This window comes from Pogoniulus pusillus, chromosome Z (assembly GCF_015220805.1).
Source record: "Pogoniulus pusillus isolate bPogPus1 chromosome Z, bPogPus1.pri, whole genome shotgun sequence".
Taxonomy (NCBI): Eukaryota; Metazoa; Chordata; class Aves; order Piciformes; family Lybiidae; genus Pogoniulus; species Pogoniulus pusillus.
In genome coordinates this window covers 37,786,384-37,805,762 of record NC_087309.1, presented here as the reverse complement: position 1 = coordinate 37,805,762, position 19,379 = coordinate 37,786,384, and positions in this window count along the sequence as shown.

Sequence of the window (19,379 nt, the reverse complement as noted above, 5' to 3'; positions counted from 1 at the left end):
ATACACATTTGTGCATCTTGGCAACAACTTGATTTTTATCTTCCTTGATTCCCTTGTTGATAGTATCTGATGCTATGAAAAGAATGTCCTCAGAGGAGGATCCTCAGATGAGAGATTTCCAGAGCTCTATGGAACATTGCCAAAAGTTTGCATTAGGAATACAAAAAGGAATAAATGTTCAGAAATATACTGACATACAAACAGTAAATCTGTTTGAAGTGCTCATCATCTTGAGTTAATATGCAAAAATGTTCTTCTGGTCATTAGGAATGATTATTTCTTCTGCTGCCAAGTCCTTGCAAACTTTGTTTGTACCTACAGATAAAATTAACAGCATTAGTCAATAATTCTGTTTCGTACACACTGTGCAGATATGAATACTACCCCAAAGGAAAATTAATAAGATGTTCTCTTTAGAAGGAGACATGTAAAAACATCAGTCTCCATTTCATACAAACTGAGTAGAAAAAGCAGAGACTCCACACCAGAAGTCTATTTTTAATAGAAATCTGCACATAACTTCGTCAGTTTTACCATCATCTCTTTCTGGAAATGCATGATGCACATGTATTAAAGACTTCTTTTTATTAGAAACAAAGTCTAAACTCCTAAGGTTTGAAAAGTCCCATAAATACAAAAGCTATACATTCTTATGGATATGTAGATATGGATATGTCGATCTGTTGGAGGGTAGGAGAGCCTTGCAAAGGGACCTGGACAGGCTGGATGGGTGGGCAGAGGCCAATAGGATGACATTTAACAAGGCCAAGTGCAAAGTTCTACGCTTTGGCCACAACAATCCCAAGCAGCACTACAGGCTGAGGACAGAGTGGCTGCAAAGCAGCCAGAAAGAAAGGGACCGGGGGTTACTGGTACATAGTAGGCTGAAGATGAGCCAGCAGTTTGCCCCAGGTGGCCAAGAGAGCCAATGGCATCCTGGCCTGCATCAGGAACAGTGTGGCCAGTAGGACAAGGGAGGTTATTCTTCCCCTGTACTCAACACTGGTCAGGCCACACCTTGAGTACTGTCTCCAGTTCTGGGCTCCTCAATTCAAGAGAGATGTTGAGGTGCTGGAATGTGTCCAGAGAAGGGTGACAAAGCTGGTGAGAAGCTTGGAATACAGCCCTGTGAGGAGAGTCTGAGGGAGCTGGGATTGTTTAGCCTAGAGAATAGGAGGCTCAGGGGTGACCTCATTGCTGTCTACAACTACCTGAAGGGAGGTTGTAGCCAGGTGGGGGTTGGTCTCTTCTCCCAGGAAACCAGCAACAGAACAATGGGGCACAATCTCAAGCTGCGCTGGGTGAAGTCTAGGCTGGATGTTAGGAAGAAGTTCTTGCCAAAGATAGTGATTTGCCATTGGAATGGGCTGCCCAAGGAGGTGGTGGATTCACCATCCCTAGAGGTGTTCAAGAAAAGCCTGGATGAGGCTCTTAGTGCCATGGTCTAGTTGATTGGCTAGGGCTGGGTGCTAGGTTGGACTGGATGATCCTGCAGGTCCCTTCCAACCTGCTTGATTCTATGATTCTATGTCATCTTTACACAAGGTTAGCAAGGCAAGTTGTCACTTCAACTCTTCCAAAACCAATTTCTAAACTATAAACACATATACCTATATACATATATAAATTCTATAAATATATGTACATCCAAAATATACCATGACTTATGATTGCAGGTGATGTACTGGAGCAACATTCTGTACTGGAGCAGAATATAAAGTGAGTTCTATTTTGGTCATACTTGTCCTTTATGCAACACGACAGCCTGGCTGCATGTCTTTATCCAGAGAAAAGGCATGAAGGTGCTACAAAAAACAAGTCAGAGCACAATCTATGGACAAGGCGTAACAAATGTAGCTATCCAAGATTCATTTAAAGCTAAATAAGAATCCCTTCTGCAGTTAATCAATAGATTTGAAGAGACTCCAAGAAAGCCTGCCAGCTGTGCTGGCAATATAGTTTTACCTTTTAACACTGATACACAAACAGGAACCCAAATCAATAAGCAATTCATAAAGCCACTAAAAAGTAATGAACTTCGGACACTACAAAGCAGGTCTTGAAATAGTAGCTTGAAATACTCACTATCAGGCTAGGAGTTTACAGAGTCATCAAGTAGGTTTTAAAGAGGGATCTGAACAGGCTGAATAAATGGGCCAAGGGCAATTTTATGAAGTTCAACAAAGCCTGCACTCAGGTCACAACAACCCCATGAATGCTACAGGCACAGAACAGAGTGTCTGGAAAGCTACCCATCAGAGAAAATGTTGGTCAACAGCCATCTGAAAATAAGCTATCATGTGCCCATGCAGCCACGAAGACCAATATTATCCTGGCTTGGATAAGTCATACTGTGGCTAGCAGAACCAGGGAAGTGATTTTCCACTTGCACTGGGCATTGATGAGACTAAATCTTGAGTACTGGGTTCTGTTTTGGGTCCTTCACTCCAAGAAGGACATTGAGGGGCTGGATGAGGTCCAGAGAAAGGCAACAAAGCTGGTGAAGAATCTGGAGAACAAGTATAGTGAGAAATGTCTTAAGGCAACTGGGGTTGTCAGGCCTGGAGATGATGAGGCTGATGGAAGACCTGCTGTCTCTTCACAACTCCCTGAAAGGAGGTTGCAGTGAGGTGGGTGTTGGTATCTTTTCCCAAAGCACAAGTGACAGGAAGACAGGAAATGGCCTCAGTTTGCACAAGAGAAGGTTTTCCTTGGATATTAAAAGAAACTTCTTCACTGATAAGGTTTGTGAAGCCCTGAAAAAGACAGCCCATAGAGGTGCGTGTGGGAAAGTAAGAGGGAAGGGCACAGTTCATTTCAAAGCTGAAGGCAGTTTCCACATTTACTTTAGGTCAGGTCTTTCAAATTATAGCATTTTTTGCTGAATTAGTGCTCTATGAATGTGTCCTTTGTGGCTGGAATAGTCTTCAGCAGACAAAACAACAGACCAGGGTATGTGGAAAAGAGCTTTTTGTGAGGGATGGGTCAGGCAATTAAACAGAATCTGCAGAAAAAAATACTCCAGTCCATCACAGACTGTAATATTTACACAAAGAGTTAAAAACTGGGGTCTGCTTGTCTGCCACTGGGGAGGAGTTAACTCAACAGATCACTTGTCATAATTATAACTTTTAATACAGTCTTTTTAGTGAAGGAAATCAAGATTTTTCACTAGGCATCAAGGGAAGCTCAAGAATGTAATAAAGCCATTGACATTAACTGCGAAGGTTAATTAAACATTTCAGTAAGAGCAACAAGAGTTCAAACAAAATGCTTCTCTAGTTTTAGTAGATATACACAAATACATCTCATGCTATAAAATGCTCTACCAGTCAGGGAAAATTCCATAGTAATGAGGCAGGTGTTTTCATTACAGGTGAATGAGCATGACTAATGAGTTTTGTGAGATGCCCAAACCTTACTGTGAGTTCACAAAAGGACTCCCACGTTCACAAAGAGAAACAGTCCATAGAATTGCTTTGGCTGGAAAAGACCTCCAAGATCACCAAGTCTAACCATCAACCCAACACCACCATTGCCACTAGACCATGTCCTAAAGTGCCAGGTACACACATTTCTTGAACACCTCCACCACCCCACCCCCCAGGAAGCCTGTTCCTGACTACTCAGCACAAAAATTTTTCCTCGTATCCAATCTAAGCCTCCCCTGGTGCAACCTGAGAACATTGCCTCTCATCGTGTTTCTAGTTACCCAGGAGAAGAGACTACCTCACTACAACCTGTTTTCAGGTAGTTGTAGAGAGAAAGAAGATCTCCCCTCAGCCTCCTCCTCTTCAGACTGCTTTGCTGAGAGGGTTTTCAAACACTGGATGAGGCTCCCCAGGGAGGTGGTTGAATCTCCGCCCCTGGAAGTCTTTACAAGATGCAGAGATGTGGTGCTGAGGGACATGGTTTAGCACCAGCCTCAGCAGAGTTAAATAATGCATGGACTTGACGATCTTAAAGATCTTTTTCACCCAAAAAGATTCTATGGTTCTAAATCCAGTTCTCTGGTATTTTGGATCAGCATTATTACAGCTGCAAAGGTGCAACACATGTAGCAACAACATGTTCTTGCTTCAAATGACAATGATATAATGGGCACTTTCAGGTTCAGATCCTTCCCCTCTATTCTCTACTCTTGAGACCACACTTGGGGTGCTGGTTCCTGTTCTGGGGTCCCCAGTATATGAGATACATACTGAGCAAGCCCCAACAAAGAACCACTGACATGATTAAGGGATGAAGTGGAGAAGAGATTGAGAGAGCTGGGATTGTTTAGCCTGGAGAAGAGAAGGCTCTAGGGGCTCTTACTGATGAACAGAAACAGCGAGAGGGAAGGTGCACAGAGGGAAGAGCCATGTGGTGGTTTCAGTGGCAGTCAGTGGCGGGACCAGAGGCAATAGGCACAAACTGAAACATGAACGACTCCTCCGTATATCATTAAACACTTTTTTGCTGTGAGGGTGACAGAGCACTGACACAGCTTGCTCAGACAAGTCATAGGCCTCTGTTCTTGGAGGTGTAGAAAGGCAATCTGGACACAGTCCTGAGCAACCACCTTTACCTTGGAGGGAATTCAGTGTCTTCTTGCTCTGCAGGAGCAGGTAGGAAAAGAAGGAATATTCTACACTTGCATTAATCAGTGATGGCAATTTAGGTATATCTCCCAGTTTATAATCCATCAAAGTATAGTCTTACCTAAAAAGATTCAAGAATATAGTTATGTAAGTGCTGAGTCTCCAAAGGCTAGACTCATAAAGAAACATAACTTAAAACATATGTTTGATGGAAAATACCCACTTCTTCTGAGAAGAAATTTGATGCACTGACAAGAAACCTGAACTTTACCAGATACTGTATAATACGGTTGATAATTCTGCTTCTTGCTATGTACCCACAAGCTGCAGAGTCATATCACCAGACTCACTTTAATTATCAAGTACACCTTTATATTAAGTGCCCCTTTATGTTTTGATGTGCTACCTCATTCTCTCCCTCAGATATTTATTATACATCAGTCAGTTTGACTGTGTGGAATGCAGAACACAGGAAAGCCTCACAAATACTCAAACAGTTGTTTCATATAAAACACACCGCACTTTGGGAGAGGCATTTGTGTTACTTCCTTGGAATGCCACGGTTCTTTCAATTATAGCTCTTATGAATTTATATGTCTCATTATATAGTCATTCTGATGGAGTTTGGGGACTAAGAACTGTAGTCACTAGCTGTTTCTTCAGAGGAGAACAACTGTGACCTACCAAAAAAAAAACGGCAAGTTGTAAATAATATTTTCATTTTTAATATATATTCCATGTTTTATTTACAAGCAATGCTCCTACTTATCTATTAACCAGTCTCCTTGAATCTGACCATTTTCAAAGATTGACCTAATCCTGATTGTCTAAGTTTGAATAAATCATGACATGATCCTGGGAACTTGGCAAGCACATCAATGATTTTACAGCTGGCAACACACAACAGCTACATGTTGAGGGAATGAAAAAAAATGTCGATTTCTTTACCTTGCCTCATTAGTCATCATGTGGTGATGCATGCATTACCAAGTGCATGCAGTCTGCAGCTCCCATGACAGTTAGAAACCCAACAATCTCATAAAATTCATGAATTACTTGCTCCAGTGCTGATTATCTTGTGCAAAAGCTAATAAGATTATTAGCTCTGCTGAAAAGTGCATTTATAAATCAATATATGCACTTTCAGTGAGAATATTAGCTTAGGAGTTTGTTGGAAGAACCCATTGAAGAAACAATTAATCATAGGGGTAATCTTCAAGCATTACAAGTACTCTGTCCACCCTGAGATTATTGCACAGAAGGCAGCAACAGTCTTTTTGCCAAGTCTGTGTCTACAGATGTTTTTCAATCATCTGTCAGAAAACGCTGCATGCTCAAAAGCCATCTAACATATTGAATTAGACAGACTTGATGACGCTTTTTTCTAAACTCATAGAACAAGCATTTTTATTTTAATTAGTGACTTAAGGTCTTGTGTTAATGAAGAGATAAAGGATATATTTCAAACTTATCCATTAAAACGGGTTATTGTTTGCAAACTGCATAGTCAGCTGAGAAATTTCCAACTTGTGCAGTTGACTTTTACATCTACCATTCAGAGGATTTGTAGGACAAGTGGCAATGGATGCAAACTATGGCACATGAAGTTCCACCTCAACACAAGGGGGAACTTCTTTACTCTAAGGGTCACAGAGCACTGGAACAGGCTCCCCAGAGAGGTTGTGGAGACTCTTTCTCTTCAAGACCCATCTGGATGTATTCCTGTGTGACCTGTGCTACATTATGTGGTCTGCTCTGACAGGAGGATTGGATTATGAAGACGTCCAGAGGTCCCTTCCAACTCCTAACATCCTGTGATCCTGTGTACGCATAAGTCAGTGTTACTATCTTCTGCCTCTGAGGCCTGAGTACTGTTTTGTAAGGTGACTTCTCTTGTTTCACTTGAAAATAGAGCACATAAAATAGATCATCAAATCACAGAATGGCTTAGTTTGGAAGAAACCTTGGAGACTCTCTCCTCCATCCTCCTCGCTATGGGCAGGGATGCCTGTGAGGTCCCTACTTGCTATATTGTCTGAAACAGGCTGCAAGGCTGTAATGGTTTGGGTATTACCCACCTCCCTACTACTATGAAATCACCCAGACTAGACTCAGATGAGTCTATTTTCTTCGCATCATCTCTTTCTATCTCCACTTATCACAGAATCATACAATCAACCAGGTTGGAAGGGACCTCCAGGACCATCCAGTCCACCCTAGCACCCGGCCCTAGACAATCAACTAGACCATGGCACTAAGTGCCTCATTCAGGCTTTTCTTGAACACCTCTAGGGATGGTGACTCCACCACCTCCCTGGGTAGTCCATTCGAATGCCTAATCACTCTCTTTGGCAAGAACTTCCTCCTAACATCCAGCCTAGACCACTCCCAGCACAACTTGAAACTGTGCGCCCTAGTTCTCTTCTAGTTGCTGTTGCTGTTGTTCTGTTGCTGGTTACCTGGCAGAAGAGACCACCCCCCACCTGCCTACAATGTCCTTTCAGGTAGTTGTAGACAGCAATGAGGTCACCCCTGAGCCTCCTATTCTCTAGGCTAAACAATCCCAGCTCCCTCAGACTCTCCTCACAGGGCTGTATTCCAAGCTTCTCACCAGCTTTGTCACCCTTCTCTGGACACATTCCAGCACCTCAACATCTCTCTTGAATTGAGGAACCCAGAACTGGACACAGTACTCAAGGTGTGGCCTGACCAGTGTTGAGTGCAGGGGAAGAATAACCTCCCTTGTCCTACTGGCCACTGTTCCTGATGCAGGCCAGGATGCCATTGGCTCTCTTGGCCACCTGGGGCAAACTGCTGGCTCATCTTCAGCCTACTATGTACCAGTACTCCTTTCTTCCTGGCTGCTTTGCAGCCACTCTGTCCTCAGCCTGTAGTGCTGCTTGGGATTGTTGTGGCCAAAGTGTAGAACTTTCCAGTTGGCTTTGTTAAATCTCATCCCACTGGCCTTTGCCCACCCATCCAGCCTGGCAAGGTCTCTCTGCAGGACTCTCCTGCCCTGCAACAGATTTACACCTGCTTCTTGCACCTGCTCCTAGCTCCTACTTTTCCCTCTCCTTTTCCTCACCATTTGCCATCTGCTCTGGTCCAATTTAATAAGCCAGACTCATTATCTATTTGGTGTCAGTGTTTGACCTTTATTTACTCCATGGCAATTATTCAAATCTTAGCACAAGTTCTCCTCCTGAACAGCAGGGTTAGTACAGGATGACAGGTCATAACAATATGTCTCAGTTACACTCTGCTGCTCAAGGCCCCTTCCAGCCTGGCCCCAGACACCTCCAGGAAGGGGGCATCCACAACCACAACCAACTGAGCCAGCAGTGTGCCCAGGTGGCCAAGAGAGCCAGTGGCATCCTGGCCTGCATCAGGAATGGTGTGGTCAGCAGGAGCAGGGAGGTCATTCTGCCCCTGTACTCTGCGCTGGTCAGACCACACCTTGAGTACTGTGTTCAGTTCTGGGCCCCCCAGTTTAGGAAGGACACTGAGATGCTTGAGCGTGTCCAGAGAAGGACGACGAGGCTGGTGAGAGGCCTCGAGCACAAGCCCTACGAGGAGAGGATGAGAGAGCTGGGATTGTTTAGCCTGGAGAAGAGGAGGCTCAGTGGTGACCTTATTGCTGTCTACAACTACCTGAAGGGTGGTTGTGGTCAGGGGGAGGTTGCTCTCTTCTCTCAGGTGGCCAGCTCCAGAACGAGAGGACACAGCCTCAGGCTGCGCCAGGGGAAATTTCGGCTCGAGGTGAGGAGAAAGTTCTTCACTGAGAGAGTCATTGGGCACTGGAATGGGCTGCCTGGGGGGGTGGTGGAGTCATCGTCCCTGGGGCACTTCAAGGCAAGGTTGGATGTGGCACTTGGTGCCATGGTCTAACCTTGGGCACTGTGGTAAAGGGTTGGACTTGATGATCTGTGAGGTCTCTTCCAACCTTGGTGATACTGTGATACTGTGATACTGTGATAAAGGAATATACACAACGTTTACAATCTATTCTAGATTTTTGTCACCCTCATATTGAAGAACTTCTTCATAAGATCCAGCCTAAACCTACTCTCCCTAAGCTTCAAACCATTGTCCCTCATCCTATTGCTAGACACCCTGATGAAAGGCCTCTCTCCAGCATTCCTGTACCATTCATCCAGGTATTGGAAGGCAGATCTAAGGTCCCTCCACAATCTCCTCTTCTCTAGGCTGAACAACATCAACTCCCTCAGCCTATCCTAGAACCTTCTAATGCATGTATTAGTAAGACTAATATTTGTAAAACAGTAGTGGTTTTACACCAAATCAAACATTTCTGGGTTTTATTACACTTCATTCAATAAACAAGACATTACAGCATCACAGAATGTTAGGGGTTGGAAGGGACCTTAAAAGATCCAGTTCAACCCCCCTGACAGAGCAGGATCACCTATACCAGATTGTTGGAATGGTACAGCTATTGGAACTTGAAATACTGGAACATAAGCCACGGACAGGCAAGAGTGCATGAGCTCAGAAGTACTGAGTTAAGATAAAATAGAAGATTGGAATGACCTTAGAGAATGGTGTAACAAATATAAACAAAGGTAAGGCTGGAGCCTGTAGTTTTTGCCTGTCTCTGCTGACTTAGATTGCTTAGACACAATGTATGTTTTGTTGAGAGAATATGATGAATGTCTGCACCAATTAGTCTGTAATTTCTAATGCAAGTACATGTAACCAATTACAGTTTAATACAATTTGTAGCCTTCTGATGAAAGCTATATAAACACGTTTGGAATGCAATAAACGGATTGAATTTGCTTTCATCAAGCATCTCCCCATCTCTTCTGATGCCTGTGGCATTGTAGCCCATGGCACCAGATCATGCAGGAATGCAACCAGATGGGTCTTGGATATGTCCAGAGAAGGAGACTCCACAGCCCCTTTGGGCAGCCTGTTCTAGTGTTCTGTCATTCTCATAGTGAAAGAATTCCTCCTCATGTTTCCATGGAACTTCCTATTCCTATGCCTCAGCTTCCACCATTGTTCCTTGTCCTGTCCTGGAGCCTGGCTCCATCCTCTTGGCACTCACCCTTTACATATTTCTAAACACGAACAAAGTCACCCCTCAGTCTCCTTGTCTCCAAATTAAAGAGATCTCCCTCAGTCTCATAAGATGTGGCAAGTCTTGTCTCTTGAAAATTGATTACAGACAAAACCTCATGATTACTGACGTCAGTCAATATCTTTAGAATCACAGAATGCAGTGATTTGGAAGGGACCTGTAAAGGCTTAACTCCTCCTGGGGGTGGTCCAAACCTGACCCCAGGTGCAGTGGTTAGTCCACTCCCACTACCTGTCTGGACCCCCTATGAAAACAGAGGAACTTCCTCTTTCTCTCTCTCTGTGCCCTGCCTGCTTGACAGTATTCCCCTGGTTCCTGCTACTCCTGCTTTGCCACGTGGCCAGCCTGCCACCACCTCCTGAATCTACCTCCATCCATTGCCAACAAACTGATTTTATATATATTTTATATCTTGTTTCTCTTCCCTGCATCTTTTTGTAACTCTCCTTACCTTAAATACCTTTTATTTATTGTTAAAGTTTCCTTTAAATTTCTAAATCAGAGCAAGACTATTCTTTGGGTGTTTTACCCCTTTTCATTCTCTATACCTAATTCTTTCCAAGGAGGGGAGGCATCCTATTATTGTATTGTTCTGTTAGGTTTTCGATCTCTGCGAAGCTTATACCAAACCAATACAGGACCTCTGAAGGTCATCTAGTCCTACCCCCTTGCAGAAAGCAGGGACATTTTCAGCTAAATCAGGTTGCTCAGAGCCCTGACAAGCCTGGCCTCAAATGTCTCCATTAATAGGGCCTCCTGCACCACCTCTCTTTACATGTCTTCCCACAAGCTGTATCTGATATGGACAGTGCATCAGTTTCAGAGAGGAGTGCATTTTACCAATTATTGCAAAAATTAAAGAGAAGAACTTGATCAGTTCACAGAGATCTTCATAATAGCATAAAATGGGTGCAGATTTAATGAAACACCCTCATTATTCACATTTATGCTTTTTTAATTACTTGCGCTGTGAATTTATCACCTCTTAATATTGATCAAACTCTGCTGTTGAGCTTCAGCTGGTAATGGAGTAGCTTCTGCTTTTCTGTGTAAGGAAGCACTTTCCAGATGATCATGTGCAAGGGTGAGCTCGAGACATAGCTACTATCACTGTTCACACATCTGACTGATACTTTTCTTTTTTCAGCCTCTTGCCAACAAGACTCACACATCTCCTGAAAGAAAATATTAAAGAGAAGCAGTGTGTGTTTTAAGATGGTGGGGAAGGGGGTAGTTATTTTGGGGTTGGTTTGTGGCTTTTTTTGCATTATTCACTGATGTCTAGCTACAAAGCAAGCCAGAATTCCTAAGAATGATCCTCATGCTATAAATCTCCATCACACTCTGCTTATTTGCATCTGCTAAAGAGTCACGGCCCAATATATTTCAGCTCATAATTCATGAGTAAGATGTATGAAAGTGCTGTCAGCTGACAAGGAGTGGGGAGGACAGTGAAGAAGGGTTTACTTTCCTGGGCTCTTGGGAGCAACGAGCTGAAATTCTGCGATATCAAATTTTGAGATTATTTCTTTTCTGGTTTTGCTTTTTTTTTTTTTTTCCCCCTCTGGTTTCTGCTAATTCACCTCTGCCAGAGATTGTTTATCACTGCAGCTAATAAAATACTCCAGAAGCCTCATGCTTTAAGCTTCAGTAAAATAAATTACAACAAGCAGACTGTCAAATATTTCCTCCTTTTACTCTTTTCCCATCTCCTCTTTCTGGACTACATAACCAAACTATACCCAAAATATTCTAGCTGCAGTCATCACTTAACAGCAAGCACATCAGTCATGGGAGTGTTTGGGGGACTTGAGCATCTCACCTGCAAAAAAAGAGACTGAGGAACCTGGGCAGTTTAGTCTGGAAAAGATATCTTATAAATGTGTACAAATATCAGAGGAGTGGGTGTCAACTGGACGGGGCCAATCTCTTTTCAGTGATTCATAGCAACAAAACAAGGAGCAAAAGCTACAAATTTGAACATGAGGACAAACTTCTTCACAGTGAGGATGACAGAGCACTAGAATAGGCTTCTCAAGGGGGTTATGCGGTCTCCTTCTTTTGGATGTATTCACAGTATCACAGTATCACAGTATCATCACTGTTGGAAGAGACCTCATAGATCATCAAGTCCAACTCTTTACCACAGAGCTCAAGGCTAGACCATGGCACCAAGTGCCCGTCCAATCCTGCCTTGAACAGCTCCAGGGACGGCGACTCCACCACCTCCCCGGGCAGCCCATTCCAGTGTCCAATGACTCTCTCAGTGAAGAACTTTCTCCTCACCTCAACCCTAAATCTCCCCTGGCGCAGCCTGAGGCTGTGTCCTCTCATTCTGGTGCTGGCCACCTGAGAGAAGAGAGCAACCTCCTCCTGGCCACAACCACCCCTCAGGTAGTTGTAGACGGCAATAAGGTCACCCCTGAGCCTCCTCTTCTCCAGGCTAAACAATCCCAGCTCCCTCAGCCTCTCCTCGTGGGGCTGTGCTCAAGGCCTCTCACCAGCCTCGTCGCCCTTCTCTGGACACGCTCAAGCATCTCAATGTCCCTCCTAAACTGGGGGGCCCAGAACTGAACACAGTACTCAAGGTGTGGTCTAACCAGTGCAGAGTACAGGGGCAGAATGACCTCCCTGCTCCTGCTGACCACACCATTCCTGATGCAGGCCAGGATGTCACTGGCTCTCCTGGCCACCTGGGCACACTGCTGGCTCATGTTCAGGCAGGTATTGATCAGCACCCTCAGATCCCTCTCTGTCTGGATGCTCTCCAGCCACTCCGACTCTAGCCTGTATCTCTGCATGGGGTTGTTGTGGCCAAAGTGCAGCACCCTGCACTTGGAGCTATTGAACGCCATCCCCTTGGACTCTGCCCATCTGTCCAGGCGGTCAAGGTCCCGCTGCAGAGCCCTTCTGCCCTCCAACCCAGCCACATCTGCCCCCAGCTTAGCGTCATCTGCAAACTTGCTGATGACTGATTCCATGCCCTGAGAAAACTACCCTGGGTGATCCTGCTTTGGCAGGGAGGGTGGACTTGATAATCTCTGGTGGTCCCATTTGAACTCTAAGCTTCCATGATTCTGTGATCACCATGTTCGATAGCTTTAGGATTCAGGTTCAAAATGTGTGTTTTTCATATAATGAACATGCCTTAGCTCAATGAATTGAAAATGTAAAATCAAAACCTTTTCTCAAAAAAATAATATTGTGGAATTGCTGCTTTCCTCTTTTGAGATTAAATATGGAATGTGGAATCAATGTGTATAAATATCTGTGCAATCTATTTTCAATTCTACTTAACATTTTTTACACTCATTTCCTTCACAGCTTACACCAAGAAAAGACAAAAAATAAACTTTCTTCATGAGGTCAATGACAAGTTTTTTCTCAATCAGTTTTGAGAGTGGGTGTTTTCGTTCCAAAATTAAGGAATAGGTAACCTAATTCCTTTGTTCTTCTATATAAAATGAGTTGTGTGGGATTTTACGGGGCTATTCATAAGATATCTGCTCCTCGTTAACAGAATGCCGGATCTTATTCTATCTGTGTGTTCAGTGACAATTTGGGATCAAAGAAAGAAATACTCGCTATGATAAGTGGCAATAATCACTATCAGTAATAGAAGAGTGATTGATAAATTCCATTTTAAATGTTCTTGGGGCACTTAATTCAGTCATCAGTATTCAAATCCATCTGACATCTGTGGGAGTTCAGAGTGCTCAACAACTTGCATAAGTACTCAATAAAATGCTAGATTGAGTCCTAATCCTGCAGTCAATGTTAAGGATAAGTGAAGATGTAATTACAGTGAGATTTATTTTTTCTCAGGTTTATTTACTGAAAGAGTTCAAAGTCAAATTGCAGCATTGATCTCAAAATATAATACAATCAACTAATGAAGGAACTTAAAGCTTCATTGTAGGTCTGATCTTCTGAAAACATTTTACGAATTATGAGTCAAGAAGAACTAAAAAGAAAAAAACACAAAGAAAACCTTTTTTTTTTTTAACTTATATTATTGCAAAACAAACCTGCAGAAATGTAAGCTCAGTGTTGCAGCTGCTGTTGGCCACTGGCTGAAGGCAGGAGTGGAGCTTGCTGCTGGCAGCTGAACTTGAACTTATGTCCAGGCCAGGTTATACTTACTGTCATAAAGATCCAACCCAGGAGCTTCATGGTGCTTGGACAGCAATTTTCCCATCAGGTCCCACACACAGGCTCTGGCCAGACTGAATTAAGAGTTTTGTAAAGCTTGTCTCAACTAGAAGTCATTTTTTGTGACAATGAAAACCCAACTTTTACCCCTGGATAAAACAGATATGCAGTCATGCTCCCAGTCATGTGTCTCAAAATGAAGTCTGCTCTTTAGGCTTTTAGCCGGATCACTGAAATGAAGCTTCAGTGGAATATGAAGCAACTCGCTGCAGTGCAGCCCAAGTCTCAAAGAATATGATCAGATAGTTTCTCTGTGCTAATGGAAGCTCACATTTACTTTAATAAACAAGCTACACAAAACAAAAGGGTTAAAGTGCTGTCTTCCATAGCAGTAGCAGAAGTTATATAAGAAATATTTTTGTTTGGTTTGCAAACATTAACCAATAAGTCGAGGGCTTAATTCAGCTATATTCCTAACCATATGAGTAGTCCCACTGTAAAACAAAACTGGAAGAAAGCAGACACAAGGATAAAGAGAGTAGTTTTATTTTGTAATTGTTCACTTCCTGCAAAATTCTCTTACTGAAACTAGTACCAGTGGTTTAGTTTGAAAAGCCAAAAGAATAATAATTTTTTTTTTGGGGGGGAAGCAATCCAAATTAATAACAGACTTTAAAAACATATCTTATTATGTTCTTGCTAATTAGTTCAACTCCTTACATGAGGCTGACAAATGTTTGGATTCATTGCCTATTCCACACAAAGCTACACTTTTATTCTATGTTATTCTCGATTTTAATGGCATCAATCAAAATAGAACTAGATATCTAAGAGTGTAAATCTCCTTAAAATACCTTTTCTTTGCTGTCTCTGAAGAAATAAGATTATTTGGAATACATATTTAAATTTGTATCTAAACAAAATTCATATAAACTTGAGAAATAAAATTTTAAAGCGAAGATAAAATAACCAACCACTATTTAGCACCAACTTGGAGAAAAAAACATTCTCTTGTAGGTTATAGTAAGGAAAATGTCACATCTCTTCTAAACAAGTACTATAAATAAAAGTACTAAACTAATTAATCCAGTTATTGGGTTTTAAGCTTCTTATTTTGCAATGATACAAACACAACCATTATATGCATGCTAACCAGGATAAAGTATGCAGCATGGTGAGAACAGGAATGAACTCTGCAAAGGCAATGCCAAGCTATCAGTGTCCAATCCTGCCTACTGACAACCTTACCCATATGTGGCTGTGAGAAAAAAAAATGAAAAGAAAAAAAGGAAACCCAAAATATTCCCAGGTCATGGGAGGCAACTTACATCTTATGTAAATATGTTTTGTCAACTGCATTATCAAGGGTTTCAGGAATCAAAATATGAATTAAATATGAAGCTGTGTTCTCAACCAGCAGGGATGGCCAACATCTTTACCACCAGCCATTTTCCAATCTGCTTCTCAAACCATTTCTCCTACTTCTAAAAAAGCATCAGAGTTATTGCAATGAAACAGGCAGCAACATTTCAAAACAAATCCCTTTACAGACGTTAATCTGAGGAAAAGAGATTCAAGGTCTGTCGCCAGTGGTAGGAGATAATCTTGTGGGGTAGCAAGAAGAAAGTGCTTGAGCTGTAGATAAAAGATGAACTCCTGCCGTGGAACATTACACAAACACCGAAGATGCTGGAAGGATGCCAGAGCTCCCTGGTGATGCAGCCCGGAGACACAAGGTACACAGCCAACATCCCACCGAGTGGCAAAGGAAAACAGGCACAGATTTCGATGAAGCACAGCTATGGTAAGTGCCGGTGGGGACCTTTCATCTTCAGAGCTGTCGTGGAGAGTCTTTGCTGTGGTGAACCATCCTTTGTTTGCCAAGAGTGATGAGGACTTATATGGGGATGAAATACTGTGGGGAGAAATAACAGGACAATGACGTCTTTTTCATAAATCATCCACTTTAAAAGTGATGCTTAGGCCACACAAAATAATCCTGCAGCCAAAGCTGACAACACACTGTGTCACCACTAACCTTGCTAAGAGCCACTTGCCATAATTTATAGAAAAATGAACAGATGTAAAACAAAGCACAGCTAGAGAGCTCTGTCAAGTGAAAGAACCATTTCTCATTATCTAGGTAAAAGAAAAAAAATATATTACATAAAATAACTTTTCAGATAACCAAATTCATAGATAGCAGAAATTGACCAGAAAATGGAAGAAAGTGACCAAAATAAACACAAAACAAACAAACAAACAAACAAACAAATGAAAAAAGCATTGTCAGAGTAACTGTTTGCTGACTGTTTAGCAGGTGTTCTGCATATGTAACCTTGTGATAGGGAATGTTCCAGAAAAGGAAACAAAAAGCATGAGAGAATTATCACCCTCTGGAAATCCTGGTGGACTCCATGCTCCAAATAATTCTGAAAGAATGGTGAAGTTACACCAAAACAAAACAAAACAAAAAAAAAACCTGTTGGGATAAATCTCACATTTGAGGATGGAATGGGTTGCAGTGGACAGGTGTGATGGTTGATATGCAGAGATGCTTCTTACATTTATCTTCCCAGAAAACATGTATGTGTTGATCCCCATTTCATATTTGATGGTACAAAACTGGGAGGACTAGCTGATATCTCATCAGGCTTTGCTGCTGTTCAATAAGACTTGGACAGGCTGGAGAGCTGGGCATAGGAGAACCTCATGAGGTTCAATAAGGGCAAGTGTAAAGTCCTGCATCTGGAGAGGAATAACCCTCTGCACCAGTGCAGATCAGGGGCTGATGTGCTGGAAAGCAGTTCTGTGGAGGACCTGGGACTGCCTGGATAACCATGAGCCAGCATCATGCTTTTGTGGCAAAGGCCAATCGTCTCCTAGGGTTCCTTAAGAAGAGTGTGGCCAGCAGGTCAAGGGAGGTTCTCCTTCTTTGCTCTGCCCTGCCCTGGTGAGGCCATATGCAGAGTATTGTGTCCAGTTTTGGGCTCTCCAGTTCAAGAGAGAAAAGCAGCTACTGAAGAGAGTCCATCAGAGGCTATAAAGATGCTGAGGGAACTGAAGCATCTCTCTGATAAGGAGAGACTGAGAGACCTGAACCTGCTTAACATACAGAAGAAAAGACTGAGAGGGCAGGAGTCAAGAGGATTGGTTCAGACTCCTGTCAGTGGTGCCCAGTGACAGGACAAGTGGCAGTGGGCACAAACTGGAACCCAGGAGGTTCCATCTGAACATAAGGAAAAACTTCTTTGCTGGGAGGGTGCTGAGGCCCTGGAACGGGCTGCCCAGAGAGGTTGTGGAGTCTCCTTCTCTGAGGAGGTTACAAACCCACCTGGTAGTGATACTGGCTATGTGACGCTGAATCAACAGTGGGGGTGGACTAGATGATGCTCAGGGGTCCCTTGCAACCTGCATGACACTGAAATTCTGTGAACTGGATGAAATAAACTCTTACAAAAAAACAACCAACCAAAAATGCAGTAAAATTAGACATTTTATACATCTTTACTCTATTTTTTTATGACTATGCCAGCAGTATTCAACAGCATCTATGGCTCCACCAAGTGCTTCAACTCTGTTAGAAACAAGACACTGCAGAAAAAGATGCAATACTAAAAAAATACATGAAATATACACAAGCATGATATGGAAAAGGTGGTTTTTTTTTTTTTATTATGCATAGTAATTTTAAAACTACATTAATGTAAAATACTGTAAAATCGATTTAGATTGAAACCCCTCATTGTTTCAAGCAACTGTAGGGTTGCTATTGAAGCCTACTAACGCCACTTGAGCACAAACAGCCATTCTCTGGGCAGTTTATTAAAATTTACCCTTTCTTAAGCTCAAAGGGACTTATGACTGTTTAGTTTCCATGAGAAATATTAGGAAAAAATGCATAGAAAAAAATAGCATGTCACAACACTTAATAATAGCTACAAATGGAATCATTTAAAATAGTTTGCATTAACTTGATGGGATAAATATTCTGAGGTACTCAGGACCCTCAGGGAGAAGTGTCACAGGGATAAGCCATAGTGTGAAATTGCTATTTGAGTGCTGAATACCAATTATTTGTGATTTACTGTAATTTACTTTTAAACCCAGGAGCTTACCCAAAAAGCAGATGGTGTATGATCTAAATGATGCATCAAGAACTTGAATTATGAAATCTCCAGAACAGCAACAGAGAGACATCCTCAGACAGCCTTCTACTTCCTTTCAACTACCATATATAAAAAAAATAAATAACAATGTAAGGGAAATGTGAGGAGTGTGGCACTGAGAATTATATGTACATACAGTATTCTGCATTTAGAAAGATGCACTGTTGCAAAGTAGTGCAACTGCAGAACCTTTTTTTGAGGCTGATCAGCTGGTTGTTCTGCACATGTTGCTTAATGGCTCTCAAGATGATCAGGCATCCTGGCCTGCATCAGGAATGGTGTGGTCAGCAGGAGCAGGGAGGTCATTCTGCCCCTGTACTCTGCACTGGTTAGACCACACCTTGAGTATTGTGTTCAATTCTGGGCCCCCCAGTTTAAAAGGGATGTTGAGATGCTTGAGCGTGTCCAGAGAAGGGCGACGAGGCTGGTGAGGGGCCTTGAGCACAAGCCCTATGAGGAGAGGCTGAGGGAGCTGGGATTGTTTAGCCTGGAGAAGAGGAGGCTCAGGGGTGACCTTATTGCTGTCTACAACTACCTGAGGGGTGGTTGTGGCCAGGAAGAGGTTGCTCTCTTCTCTCAGGTGGCCAGTGCCAGAACGAGAGGACACAGCCTCAGGCTGCGCCAGGGGAGATTTAGGGTTGAGGTGAGGAGAAAGTTCTTCACTGAGAGAGTCATTGGACACTGGAATGGGCTGCCCGGGGAGGTGGTGGAGTCACCGTCCCTGGGGCACTTCAAGGCAAGGTTGGAGGTGGCACTTGGTGCCATGGTCTAGCCTTGAGCTCTGTGGTGAAGGGTTGGACTTGATGATCTGTGAGGTCTCTTCCAACCCTGATGATACTGTGATACTGTGATACTGCTCCATGACCAATCCAGTCAGCCAGAACTTCCTTATTCAGCCAGGACTGTTGGCAAGTGACGGAAAGTGACATGGTGAGCATTTTCACCAGCTCCCTGAGTGCCAGTGGTTGGATGCCATCCAGCCTCATGAACTTATGTAAGCCTAAGTGGTGCAACAGGTCACTGACCACGACCTCTTGGATTATGGGGGGCTTCTTTCTGATCCCCATTCCTATCTTCTAGATCAGGACTTGGACACCCATCTGAAAACAACTAGTCCTACTACTAAACACTGAGGCAAAGAAGGTACTGAGGCCCTCAGACTTTTCCTCATCCTTGATCACATCTTTTCCTATGCAGGCAATGAACACAACAGCCCCATGCAGTACTACAGGCTGGGGACAGAGTGGCTGAAGAGCAAACAGGCAGAGGGACCTTGGGGTACTGGTTGACAGCCAACTGAAAATGAGCCAGCAGTGTGCCCAAGTGACCAAGAAGGCAAACAGCATCTTGGTCTGCATTAGGAATAGTGTGGCC